Source organism: Adelges cooleyi, unplaced genomic scaffold (assembly GCF_023614345.1).
Source record: "Adelges cooleyi isolate 19-005CV unplaced genomic scaffold, UGA_ACOO_1.1 ACOO_flye_CR_arks_rails_tigmint_CR_PRNA_729, whole genome shotgun sequence".
NCBI lineage: Eukaryota > Metazoa > Arthropoda > Insecta > Hemiptera > Adelgidae > Adelges > Adelges cooleyi.
The window spans coordinates 3,544-18,356 of record NW_026096435.1 but is presented as its reverse complement, the minus strand read 5'-3'; the positions used below and the strand labels follow the sequence as shown (position 1 = coordinate 18,356).

Below are 14,813 nucleotides of genomic sequence, written 5' to 3'. Positions count from 1 at the left end.
TACTATTAAAAATAATCGGATGGAGTACATGATTTTTATTATGAGTACACGGTATACATGCATACATGATAAAGTGGGATGTGTGTATTGATAACACCATTCATTATTAGTAATTAGTTAAGAGAGATTTACAGTACCATTAACAGAGATTTCAAGCACATCCTCTGCCAGTGGAAATCTAATACCGTGGGCCCGACACTCTCATTGGCAATAGCATTAGTCTTAGAAGGGACATCACCAATACTTAAATTAATATTTTTAAAACTTTCATCAGAAACAGCATCTCAATTTCTGAAATTTTACAAAATAATTTTATACTTTCTTATTTACTAATTGAAATAATGAACTAGAATACAAAACAAACACACTTCAGTACGGGACAAAAACACTCTTAGCACGATCGAACGAGACTCTTGCTATAAGTTGTCGTAAGCATAATTCAGTCAATGAAAACAAATTATTTTTTTCATTGTCTTCTTTGGATATTGCTCTTTTTGTTATTATGTCCAAGTCTCAACGCTGAAATACAATCGTATTGTTTTAAAAACTAATAAGAACGCCAAATTTTTTATTTATTAAGAGGTTTGGTATAGGCGAATTTTGTCAATATATGAATATTAAAAGATTCGTGTACCTTTATTGATACAGAAATGAGATGTTTTTATGGGTGGGTAATTTTTTTTTTTTTTTTAATTAGACTGTTATAGCATCAGTTTCCTAATTTTTCACTGTTAATGGTCAACAATTAACTGTCCTATAAATAAAGCTATTAATGTTTAAACTATATTAATTACGGAAAAATAATAGAACAGTTTAAGAATTAGCCAGTTACACATCTTAATGATTTCCACTACATGCAGTATGGAAGATGTACGGTACTTATAATTAAAGAATGAAGATGTTCATGGCCAACTGGCCAACTTGTGCGCCAGCATGTACGCGAACAATGTTCGTTGTGATTTATTTGTGTTCGTTCAAATTTATTTTCCACCAACCTTTTTAAAATTCCAAAGGATTGTAATAATCCCTAGCCATAGGTGCAATATTTCACAATTAAAACAGTTGTTAGCTTACATTTAATAATAATAACCTATATATTTTTTTTTAAAAATAACGATTAATTGCAAAAATTACTAAATAGCAATATTCTTCAAGTCGACTTCAGTACACCACTTATCAAAAAGTATTCAGTTGTCACTATCCGTTGAGTTTGTTTATTCAACATCATTGACTTTTTCCTTATCACGAACACTTGTCTTGCGAATTTTTAGCACAGTGTACATACCTTTCAAAAGTACACGCGTCTTACGATTTGTTCGCACCTTGTACCTATCCCATCTTCATTCAATCTATAATTAACTCACTATTACAACGGTTCTTCGACATCTGAGAAGAAACCGCACAGCTAACCTTAACACTGTCGGCAACTCAACTAAGAGCCTAACACTAACCATCCAGTGTGTCTGTAACTAATACTATCTATCTTTTGTCTTATGACAATGTGCAGTTTGAAAGATGTCAAACAATTTTGTCACATGATAAACAACACATTTGATATTACGGACAGAATATTATAATTTTTAAAATCCTTATAGTTATGTCATTGTAAACCCTTGCAGTAACTAAAGTATTATTAGTTAAAAGACACAGAAGAACATAAATATATTTGAACAGCATCATCATGATTATTTTAACTCAGTAGCTCTTTCTAATATTAATAGAGGGGCTCTTAATGAAAAAAACGCATAGCTGTATGTACAACAACAGCCTGCAAAGGCCGTTTATCGAAACGTGTAAGCCACGTAATTTTGTAATTTTGCACGGAAAAAAAATTGTACGTTTTTAGTATTACAACAATCGACATTAACTCGCTAAACAACTGACGTATCGATTCAGCCGTACAATACGGTAAAAGGCAAAATCAATAAAATCTCGTCGTCAAATGACAAAACGACGGAAAAATTTATTAAATAACGGAAGCCACCTATATTCCAAAATGACAGCCGCTCCGATCAATTCGTGATAATTGATAAAACGAAAGCCGCGTTATCAGCAGCTGATTATGCGTTACACCCACGATGTAGAAAAGATAAGGTGATGCCACTCCAACCAAATCAGTGGGTCAAGAAATTACGGCATTTTGGTAGTACAATTTTGTCACGTAGATAGCGCCACCATTCGCCCGGAGGCCGACTTTTACATGGAGCTGATAGGGTTTCTTACATATTATTATACGCTACTGTCATTTTTATTGCTAAATATAAATATATTACATGTAATTTTATTTTATTACAGGACTATAGATTATATATTATTTAAAAAACCACAATATTCGTATATTCCACAAAAGACGTTTATAGTCGAACGATGACTATCCTTTTATAACAATATATATGAAATTATTCTATACGATATATAATATAATAACACGTATTATGTACAAGAAAAAATTGTCCTCAACCCCTCCCTCCCCCCTCCTATATCTAATTTTAAGCACCAGAGAAGGCTTTTTCAAATTGAGTTTATAGTTGTTGAAGGTCTATGAATAATTTGTTATAAAGAATAACGACAATTTCTTTAAAAAAAATGTAGTTTCCTATAAAACCATATGTGAAACTAGACATTTTTACAAGATAAAGCTTATTCTATGGTAACTAAAGGGACTTATAAAGTAGGGTATATTAAAACAGTGATCGGAGAGTTATTTAGGAAAAATAACTCGATAGTACGATTTCAAGAAATAACGAAATTTCTGGACTTATAGTTCCGAAGATATTTTAATTCTTACTTAGGTAGCCGCAATTCCCCTTAACACTTAGTAATTAAAATATAATTGTTAAATTATTATTTATTTACTTCAAGTTCTAAATGACTTCAGGAAGTAACATTGTAACAATTATATAATAAATGCCTATAATATATTACTTAAAACACAATTTTATTTTTGGCTTTGGGGGTTTGAACCCGAACCCCCCTGTTAGTACATCACTGTACATAACAATAAATACATTTTTTCCGATTATTTTAATTTACCCCCGAAAAATAAGCATCGCTTGTGTAAGGTGGATATTAATTACTTTAATATACCCCAATTAAGTGTCTTCGAAAGCCCGACTACCGTGTAATTCAAGCCCAATTATACGTGCAATGCCTAGGGACGAAGTAGAGACATATTCTCTACATTGTGTTCCTAGAGATGATATTTGCATCACAAATAATTGTTTATATTTTGTGTCTACATAATAAACCGCGGCATATATAATTATAAAATGTTCTTATTAAATTGTTCTTATTCATTTTTACAAATAACATTCATTGACTAATGTAGATCTTTTGGATTTATTGACAATATTTGCTCTACTCTAGTTTTATTCTATTACTCTGAACTAGAAATTATGACCATGTATACTAATGACTAATTAGTATTGGAATACTACTTCATATTAGTAGAGTAGCTAAAATAATAAAATAAATAACTGTGCTGGACAAAGACTAGATCAGAATAAATTTAATTTAATTAACTATGAAAGCTATATTCTAGTGCTAATATTTACTTTAATGCCGTTAAAAAACACCGTTTTCGCAATTAAAAAGTTAACAAAATAATTACTATTACTAAATAAGACAATAAAAATAATAAAAACTCCAAATAAAGAGTAATTAACATAAAAATAAAAAATAAAACGTTTATCGTCCATAAGCTGCATAGAAAATGTCGGCCTCCGGGCGAATGGTGGCGCCGCCTGTACAGCGAAGCTGAACTACCAAAATGCCTGAAGCATTTGACCCCAGATTTTTACTGATAAGAAGTTGAGTGGTATCACCTTATCTTCTCTACATCGGGGTTACACCAAATTAGAGTAGGGTAAGTAAACTCGTCGCTGCGATTTTGTCACGGCGACATTACTGTCACTAGTAGTCACTGCGACACTTGTGTAAAATATATGGTGACCAGTGATTAAAGTAGTAAAATATACATTTACAAAAAAAAAACAAAAATTGTGGCGCCCGTGGCGACACTGCCAGTGGTGACCCCACTACTACGATAATATTGTCACTATCACCGTGATAAACTACAAAATAGTAAATATCTGTAATCACTTAATTTTACATTTGTTGTAAAACAATTAAAAAATGGATATTGGATGTTATAAATGGAAATTTTATTCTGTAGTTTAAACTTTTGTAATGTTTTTTACTTATTTTAAAATATATTATCTTTAATTATTTTTATTGCTCTTATATACTTTGTACACGATGTAAACATTTAAATTTAAAAAAAGAACTTTTTTTTTAAATTAATATTATATTTAAAATTTATAATTATGGTTTAAAAATAGTATTTGGTTGACTTTAGTTGGTTTTAAGCGGTTACGGCGCTCATTAAACACATATCCTGCCTTCGAAAAAACTCTTTCGCATGGTACCGATGTCGCCATTGCACAACACTTTTCTCGGGCCAAAATTCGTAAATGTGGGTAGTTGTACCCATGCTCTTTCCACCAAGCCAAGGGATCACCAGTTCTAATCAAAAGATCTTCTTCTAAATATCTTTTAACCTCAATTATGCCTTTGGATGTATTTGTCCCTTGGGGTGTTACATTTGATCTAATTATGTCAAAACTATTCCAAATACTAAACTCATCACTTTCTATCTCCTCATTGCAGCTAGTTGTTGTCATATTATCTTGTATTGTTTTATTAAATTTAACTTTTTCTGCTGTAGCACTTATTATTCTATTTTTCGTAAGAGTGGCAACTTTCTCACTTAAGGGTAACTGTTTAAACCTGGGATCTAAAAATGTACAATTGGTAAGAGTGTTACTATTTTCCAAGTTGGAGAAACGTTTTTCTAGTCCTTTTTTCAACTCTACAATAACTTTTGTAATATTAATATCATAATTTTTCACATACATCTTTTCAGTTATTGCCTTTAGACTATTAGCCATTACAATAGCCAGAGAAGCACTCATATAGTTCTCTCAACTCACTGCTTTAGTAACTTCTTCAAATGGCTTTAAAATAAGACAATGTTCCTTACATATTTTCCAATCATTTGGTAACAAAGCGGGCAAATTAATATCGAGAATAGCAACTGTTGCTTTTAACGCATTTTCCAATTCTAAGAAACGACTTAACAAATAATAGGTAGAATTCCACCGCGTGGCTACATCTTGCAATATTTTTTTTGGTGTAGCTCCCAAATTTCGTTGATATTTATCAAGTTCATGGGAGGCATTCGCACTTCTTTTGAAATGCCCCACCAACGATTTAATTTTAATTATTATATTTGTTATTTCAGTTATTTTTAACGATTCTTGGACTATTAAATTTAGTGAATGGTCAAAACATCCAAAATGCTTTAGATTCAAACTATTTATTGCTCCTTTAATATTATAGGCATTGTCAGATACAATTAATACAATTTTGTCATTTAGAGGGTATTCCTAAATTAACCAATGGATGCCTCCTTTCCATATGTTTTTTTTAATTAGACATGGTAGTTTTATGTGAAATTTTTACATGACATGCATCCCATTTGGCATGATTTGAGACAATATAAGTAAAAAACTGCCATAGTTCACTAGTTCGTTTTCTCGAGTCACTCATGATAAAATTCAGTTATAACTTGAGTAGAACTATCTTTATTTTAATATTACACAGATGACAAAACTTATGAATTATAATTAAGATAGTTTTTTTTACAATTTACACTAGCTGTTAAAGAAATCAATGTGAATATTTAGAAGGCATAAGACGATAAGGGTGAAAATATTGGCAAAATCACTCGAGGGGAAGTCACGTGACCACAATCACGTGTATGTTAAAAAAAAAGTGAAAATAGAATACTTTTTAGATTTTCCATATCATGGCAGAAAAAACCAAAAGCCTTATTTTAAACTAATTGCAATAGTGAAAAATCTGAAAATACCACCATGTTAAAATTTACGTACTATAATACCTTACTTAGGCCATTATTTAGATTTTCTGAAATAATTAGAAATTTATTAACTTTTTTTTTGCAAAATAACTATAACAATAATAATTATAATAACTATTAGTGTACCTACTACCAATAGTATTTACAGCTTAAAAATTTTAGTATATTTTATTATACTATTTTTAGTTAAATATTTGTCAATGAATACATACTATATTATTTGTAGTTATTTAATACAAATATATATATACGTACATATATATATGTATACATATATATATAAACGTACATATATATATATGTATACATATATATATAATACATATGTACATAATATCATGGCTTATTTAATGTTAGGTACCTACCTGAAATAACAGATGGTTGTTGTTTCATAAGTTTGTGCTTCTACAAGTAGTTGTCGTTTAGCATATAATGTGAAAGGTCCATCGTCTAATGATTAATATCTACTTACACTTAAAAAAACTCATGCTGCTAAATGAAAGGCTAGAAACCAATACTTATCAAATACTTCTTTGCCTGTTTTATATGAAAAATGTGCACCTAAATTATATGAAGATACATATAAAAGTAGATTCATTATCCTTAAGTTAAATGACAGATTGTGGAACTTTAATCAATATTCAAAGCTGATTTTGTTTAAAATATATTTTGTTACTATATACGTCATTTGAAGAAAAACATACTAGTTTAAATCTGAGTCAAGAAATACAGACTATTATAAGTGTCTGAGAGCTAGATAATACAATTTTACTAATGGTATCTGATAGTACCTCCGTATAAAAGGAGCGTTGAATAATTAAAATATTAAGCATTCTGGATGTTTTGCCCATTCGCTCAATTTAATTGTCCAAGAATCGTTAAAAAGTAACTGAAATAACAAATATAATTAATACAATTAAATCATTGGTGGGGCATTTCAAAAGAAGTTCGAATGCCTCCCATAAACTTGATAAATATCAACGAAATTTGCGAGCTACACCAAAAAAAAATATTGCAAGATGTAGCCACACGGTGGAATTCTACCTATTATATGTTAAGTCGTTTCATAGAATTGGAAAATGCGTTAAAAGCAACAGTTGTTATACTCGATATTAATTTGCCTACTTTATTACCAAATGATTGCAAAATTTGTAAGGAACTTTGTCTTATATTAAAGTCGTTTGAGGAAGTTACTAAAGCAGTGAGTGGAGAAATATACATGAGTGATTCTTTGGTAATTATTACGGGCAATAGCTTAAAGGCAGTGACAGATAAAATGTATGTAAAAGATCATGTTACTAATATTTCAAAAGTTATTTTACAAATGAAAAATGGACTCGTCAAACGTTTCTCCAACTTGGAAAACAGTAATTTAAGAATAGTACATTTTTAGAACCAAGATTTAAATAGTTACCATTAACCTAAAAAATTCCGCTTAAACAAAATCTGAAATTATAAATGCTACAGTAGACATAGTAAATTAGATCAAATGTTATTATGCATAAGGAACAAATACCTATATCTAAAGGTATTATTTAAGAGTATGTTATACACCTAATTGTACAGCGTTAAATATACCTACGCAGAATGCGTTTTACTCGCTCTGTGAAGCTGTATTTCATAGCAAAAATACTGATAACAAAAATGAAAAATGAAAAGAATTTGGAAACAATGTCATACCTATTCTTTTTTGGATAAACCAAATATTTAACATTTAAAATCATTATTTTTTTACTTTCAAAAAAACTAGGTATTGACAATTAATACTTTTTTTATGTTGTTATTTTCAAAATCGGACATGGCATTGTCTCTGAAATTTTGATATCATTCGATTTTATAATAGGTGTTTTTGCTCTAAAACCACTATGAACTGAGTAAAGCGTATTCTGCGTAGTTATGTTTCAATTAATTTTTTTTTAAATCCCTGTCAAGGATGCTGCTGTGGTAATTCAAAAACACAGTCCTAATTACTGAACAAATATTAACACTTCAGTTTTATGTTAAAATTAGGATTTTCCAAAAAAATGACTATACGGAATAACATAACGCCTTAATAAATAGGGGAAATAACGTCCTCTTAAGTCAATAGATATCTAGAAATAGATTTATTATCAAAAGTAGGTAATCCTTTAGCTTGGTGGAAGTAATATTGGTTCAATTTACCACATTTAGTATTTACGTGTCTCAAAAACGTATTATTAATAGGACCCTTTGATGATGAAATCAAATATGTCAGCGTAACGCTTAGCAATTAGCAATAATAAAGTATACTGTAGGTATATTATATGTACACAGTAAAATATATAGTAATAGTAAAATTGATATCCCGTTACGCGGCAATTTTTTTTCTGAAGATAACGATTCGAGACGATGTGCAATAACCTGTATATTTCAACCATAGTTACAGACAACCGTCCGTGACAGCTGCGGTCACTGGGGCCTTCTCACTTCGCCGCAGAACGCGACGGCTGACCGGCGACCGTTCTTAGGCTGATACGTGATGGCGACTTTGTGAAATGTTAAATATTCGATCAGTAGAATAAGTGGTGACAAGTCACCATAAAAAGTAACGGTGACATTTTGGTCACTGTCACCATTGTAACCGTTACTAAATTTTGTCACTTTCTCCCATCTCTACACCAAATCACGGACTATAATGAGTTGGGGGTAGTTCTTCCAAAAAATGATAACGCGTGATAAGAAAAAAAATGTTACATAACCTATAAAATGTGTAATACTACAGATAGTACCAACATCGATTTTACCAAAAACCCGCCAAAAGAAATTTCGTATTTTAATATCAAAAACATTGCCTTTAGTTAGGTTCTTATCTTTATTGCAAATTTTAGTTAGATCTTTATCAATTATCTAATTTAAATCGTATACACTATACACGTAAAATTCATAATAAATTACATTATATTATACCTATCATATAAGTATATGTTATAATTTAATATTATTTGGTATAAAATAATAATAATTTTATTAAAATTTCCCTCAAATTGTTTATATTACTATTTAAAAAAACATTATTTTTACGTTTTACCTAAATTAGTTAACGATTTCAGAATTTGGCTGTCAAGTATAAATTAGTTTTACCACATCTTACATATGTATTCTGTAGTTAAAGAATACAGGTAGGAGCTTATAAGCTTTGTCTTCAATCTTGTCTTTTAGAAGATATATTATTAACAAAATTTGGTACCTAAAGGATATATTAGAGCAAGATAACGGAACATATGCCACTTGTAGTTTAAATACCTTACATGAATAACTAGAACAAAACACATATTTCATTTTCAAGTTTCCACATAAATCAATATATACATTATAAGGTTATAGTCCAAAGTGAACCTTTTGCCAGATAAAGACTCGTGAAGAGAAAAAAATTGGCCCCTTTTGCATGGGATAATAGGTAGATAATACGAATATGGCATAATATAAAATTACTGTAAACTAGATTTAACAATTCTGTTGTATTAATAAAAAAGATCAAACTTGGGTCGTAATCGTATAAACGTCATACTCAATAAATATATAATGTAATTTAATAAAAACTTGCTTTTATGTTGGTGAGATTATCAAATCAGACTGATCGGTATTAAAATACCTTGCAAGACTGAATGTTATTTATAATCAATTAGTAGGTTTTTAAAATAATTATTATTCACTAAATATTTTACAGAAATTAGTTTATATTAAGCTACTCCGGGTATATATTTTTATTATATAAACCAAACTAAACAAAATGAATTTGTTCTGAAATAGTTATTCATATGATTTAAAAATATGATACAACTTTTGGTCAATATAAATTTGCAAATTTACAATTATCTCTTGATTTGAAAATGTCCTTGTTTGTTAGAAGATTGCATAGCCCATATTTTATTAATCTATGTACTTATTCATTTATTATGGCCATTTACTTAGTGAATAGTTAAATTAATAATTTATGAATAATTAAAGTAATAAAATATTTTTGTACAAGCCTGGCAAAGACTTGGCTAATTATCTTTTGCCTCGATTGCCTTTGTAGAAATACAATTATTATCAATTAGATTTGTTTCTTATAGAAGTGATATTATAACTTTTCTGTTATTAATTCTGCCTACATTCCATTTATTAAGAAATGTATACTTTTCTTATATTATAAAAAAAATAGAAATAATACATATTATAAAATAAATAGATAAAATTGCAAGTTGCAGCACCTCATCATATTTATTTATCTCTTATCTCGCTTATCTCTTATCTCATCGAGATCTGCTGTTAAAGCTCTTTTTGCCCACAAAAAGTTTAATAAGTTATAATAAGACTGATTTAAGTATGTTAATATTTACTTAAGATTGGTGAAGTTGTAAAAATTTAAATGATATAAACGTAGCTATGGACATATTTAATGTGAAAACTAATGAGGCTATTTCCAATTCCACTAATATGTAAGTAATAAAATTGTCAAATCAGAAATTAAAAGATTGAATATCAAGCGGTCAGGTTAACTCTATTTTAACTAAGTGAACATTTAAAAACAGATTAGATAATCCCATTTTTATTTAACATTAATTAAAAATGGTATAATTGTGTTAGGAATATCTTATACCCCCATAATTTTGGTTAGAAATACTAGATTAAACTAGTAGAAGATAATTCTAACTTTATACTGTTAAACAGTTGTACTTAACTAAATTGTAGTTAACAATGAAAAGTATAAAAGTTGTAGGTATTTAATTTATCATTATTTTCAGGTAAGTGCCCCAATAGATGTGTCTTCATTCCTTTACACAAAACAGGAAATAAATAATTGTTCAGTAGTTATTATCTATTATTTCAGTCGGTAATTATAATTACTAGGGCTCTAGTTATAATTACTAGACTGTAGCCATTATAAACCAATATCGTTATCACTGTCTCTATCAAAAATATTTGAAAATCATTAAATCCCAAATAATGAAGTAGTATAATATTTGGTTATTAAAACATATTTACATGGTTTTACGAGTTTTTATAGTTGAATTTGAATAAAACTGACCATATGGTTTTCAATATTCAAAACTATTTTAATCTGGATAACTTAAAGTTTAGAGGTCAAAACTGTATAGAGCTACAAAATTGTGTTTCATGAATTATGATTCATATAAGATGTAACTGCGTTACTATTAAAAAGAAAATAGTTGTATACTTTGATTCATTGATAACTGACTAAAATGAAAATATCAAAAATATTGAATATGTTATAAAACTATTCAATTATTATCAAGACATTATTTATATATGTCTATAGTTATTAGATAATAGCAGGTATTGTTAAGGGTTAAACTTACTAAAGCTTATTTATTATTTAAATGTTGAATCTATAATTATTTACTACATTATACTATGCATATAAATAAAGATAACAGTATCTGGACTTTATAATACAATTTATATCGAACACATCATTGTATACTCAAAGAGAGTATTCAATATGTTAAACATCCTTCGTTTAAACGTATTATATAATATCACTTAATACAATATACAGATACAAATCACTCGTTATCGAGAGTAAACGTGTCTATGAGAACAGATTTAGAAAAAATACATTTGGTTTACTTTTACTTTATTGTGTCAAAAACTACATCTAAAAACTATTGCATTTCTAAATAATAAAATTATAAACAAATATATACTATATACTAAATACGCTTTGAATTTTTATCATAATTAAATATTATTTAATTAAAAATTATCAAAAAAGTAAGTGGTTATTAAAACATGTTTTCAGTTGTAAAATAACACAAACAAAAATGTTTTGAAAAATAATTTAACCTAATTGAAATTATTATGAGAGAAAATTAGTCAATCACACTATATAATTAAGCTAACCAAGAAAAAACAACTTTTATTTCTAAAAAACAATATAGACTTCCTGTCTATCAGGCTACCTATAGTAACACAGTATACATTTCAGACCAATTTTATAATTTATAAAGTACAATTCATAAAGTTTGATAAGTCATTTAAATAAATAATAAATAGTAATAATAGAAATAATAAATGTAATAGTTTAAAACACATAAAATAATCTGGTAAAAAGTATAAATAGTATAAAATGATACTTAAGTAAAGATATTTTTTAACTAAAAATGTATATATTATAAACTAAACATCAAAATTTACAAATGTATAATTACTTGGTTTAGCAAAAAAAAATTGTACCGTTTTTTTTTTTAATCTAGGTATTCAAAATTTTGACTACACAATTTTTCCTAACAACATCAACATAATTTCACAACAGTTTACAAATTTTCAATCTTTCAGTTAGGTCAAGATATTTTTACAATAAATTAATATTTTAATGTTATTAAGGTAAGTAAATATTAAAAAATAAGCAAATACAGAAGCTACATTTATAATTTATTTGGTAGGCTAATAATTATGTTTGTCAAAATTGTAATAGTAATATACTGTTAGTATCGTTAAACTAAAGATACTTGTATTGACACTTAAAGTGTAAAAATATTCAAACAATATTACAAGTATTCAAAAAAAAAAAAAAATTTAAACAATCTTAATTTTGTTTTAATGTAGTTGAAAATTAAAAATATTTAGCCAAATGAGATATCAGTGTAGTGGTCATAAATACAGTACAGTTTATATGGACGTTGAAGACAGGATAATAAGTTATTCAATATAAACAACTGAATTACAGTTGATTAATAATAAATTATAATGAGACTTTTTTAAATAAAATTAAACAAAATATAAAGAGATTGAAGATGATACTACGATGTTTAACAGCAGGTAAACAGAAATACTGGGTGGCGTTTATACTGTTAGTCTGATACAGAATATTCTTCCAGGGGTTTTGCACAAAATTCAATTAACTTCAACAACAAATATTCAAATATAGTGTCAAAAATCCGTCTATGGATTACAGTGTCCATGGAGAAATATATGATATGTCCATTTAATCTTCCTCTGGTCACATTCTAGCTGAAAAAACAACAAATGGTTAAATAATATTAATAAATAATTATAATATAAAACCAATTTTAAATGAATTACTAATGTTAACGTTTGTTAATTGTGAAGTTAAAATTAAATATAACGAAAATTGATAATGACATTTTTTTATACCATTCAACTTAAATTATCTATCAATAACACTTGGAAGAGTGATTTCATGAATAGACTATAATTGTGACCGGTATATATCAAGTGGACCTAGTTTGTTATCTCATACCAATGAAGCGTAAGATATTACAAGTAAATGCAATTTTTCTTGTACAAAAACTAACAATGTTAGAAAATAGTAAATTAAATTATTAAAAAGAAAGATAATTTACATTTGATTTCTTTTTTTTAAATACCCTATATTAGGGTGTTTTAGATTGATATTAAACTAATTTTGTATCAATATTTGTATTAATACTACAAATCTAGAATGTTTTCCTTACCTAGTCTATTTAGACAAATGATAAAACAATTATTTCTTCCAGTTAGTGTCGATGGAGAACTGTTCAACCAGAATCTTTGACTCATCTTAAAACTGAAAGATATATTATTAATAAATAAGTTAAAAGTTGAAATGTTAATTATTAAAATAATAGAGATTAAATCAATTAAAACAATTTTACAAAAAATAACTCCATACCTGTTACCACACTTAATCAGACTAGAGATAGTTTCAGGAATCGAACCGCTCTAATGAATAAGCATACCGATAAGCTTTTTATGACTTCAGACAACTACCATCATACTGTAAAACATAATTTACTTGTATTAATATTTTTATTTAAATAGGATGTAATAATATTGTCACACAAATTAGTACAATATAGTGTATGTATGAACTTTGTCGCTAGGCACTATAATTGATAAATATATTATGTTATTCATATTAAATATTGCATGTTTATATTATGTGAAAATAAGAGTTTTGAATTATGAATTAAAAATGAATTCTAATAAAAATATTCATTTAATATTAATAAGAAACGAAAGTAAATTTTATTTACCAATAATTATCGTTGTCGTCATATGAACTAGTTGGGTTTTTGTCATTATAAATGTATCGTAAAAATGTGTACTATTATATATTATATTTAAGAAAATATAATATATTTTAACACGGTTTTTTTTTTATCATTTGAATTATTGCCGTTTAGTTCTAGAGATAACAGTTAACTCTGACAAACGTTAGTTATATTTTAGTTACTTTTATTCTGATAGAATTGGCAGACTGATAGAATGTGATTTTATATTTTGTTGTTTCTGGGTTGGTCACGCTGATAAAATAAAAATTGTATTATCTTTTGGAAGAACTCTTATCTCTTATCAATTTTTGGAAGAACTGCCCTAAACACGACTATAATACAGGACTGTAAACGGACGGGTCGGCGGAGTGCGGGGTGTGGCCCGATTGTACAACGCTTCCCGGTTCAATTGCGCCTTGTGCGCCATCTATTGCCGAATAATTTAAATAAAAAGTTTTCAATAGTTCAATAAATAAGGAAACACGACAAAAGGTCGCCCGACAAAACGCGCCCGGACAAAAAATCGACAAAACGTCGCCAGACAAAAATCGACAAAACGCCGCCGTTAAAAAAACCGCCTCTAAGTAATGCGTAACACTAACAATACTTGTATACAATATACGTTTATTAATGGTGTTAGTTGTGCTGCTAGCATGACATATTATTAAGGAGTAATTATTTCACATTTTATTCGTTTTTATTCATTAATGAGCTAACGACTCAAACGAGGCTGTTTTTAAAAAACATTTCCAGATGGCATTTTGAAAGTCGGACAAAAACTTATATTAAACTAAGTTATTAAACTTACGTCATTACTTCCTATTGTCGTATTATTTTCTATGGATGACATC

General features: G+C 28.0%; 1 long non-coding RNA gene across 1 annotated transcript; it reads right to left on the bottom strand.

The window, feature by feature from the left end:
- Positions 1-12,706: 12,706 nt before the first annotated feature.
- On the bottom strand, positions 12,707-13,978 carry LOC126845280 (uncharacterized). The gene is made up of 4 exons (XR_007686750.1): positions 13,945-13,978; positions 13,581-13,685; positions 13,384-13,475; positions 12,707-12,919 (listed from the first exon to the last, which is right to left on the bottom strand). It is a non-coding gene; the product is annotated as an uncharacterized LOC126845280 (long non-coding RNA).
- Between the last annotated feature and the right edge of the window lie 835 nt (positions 13,979-14,813).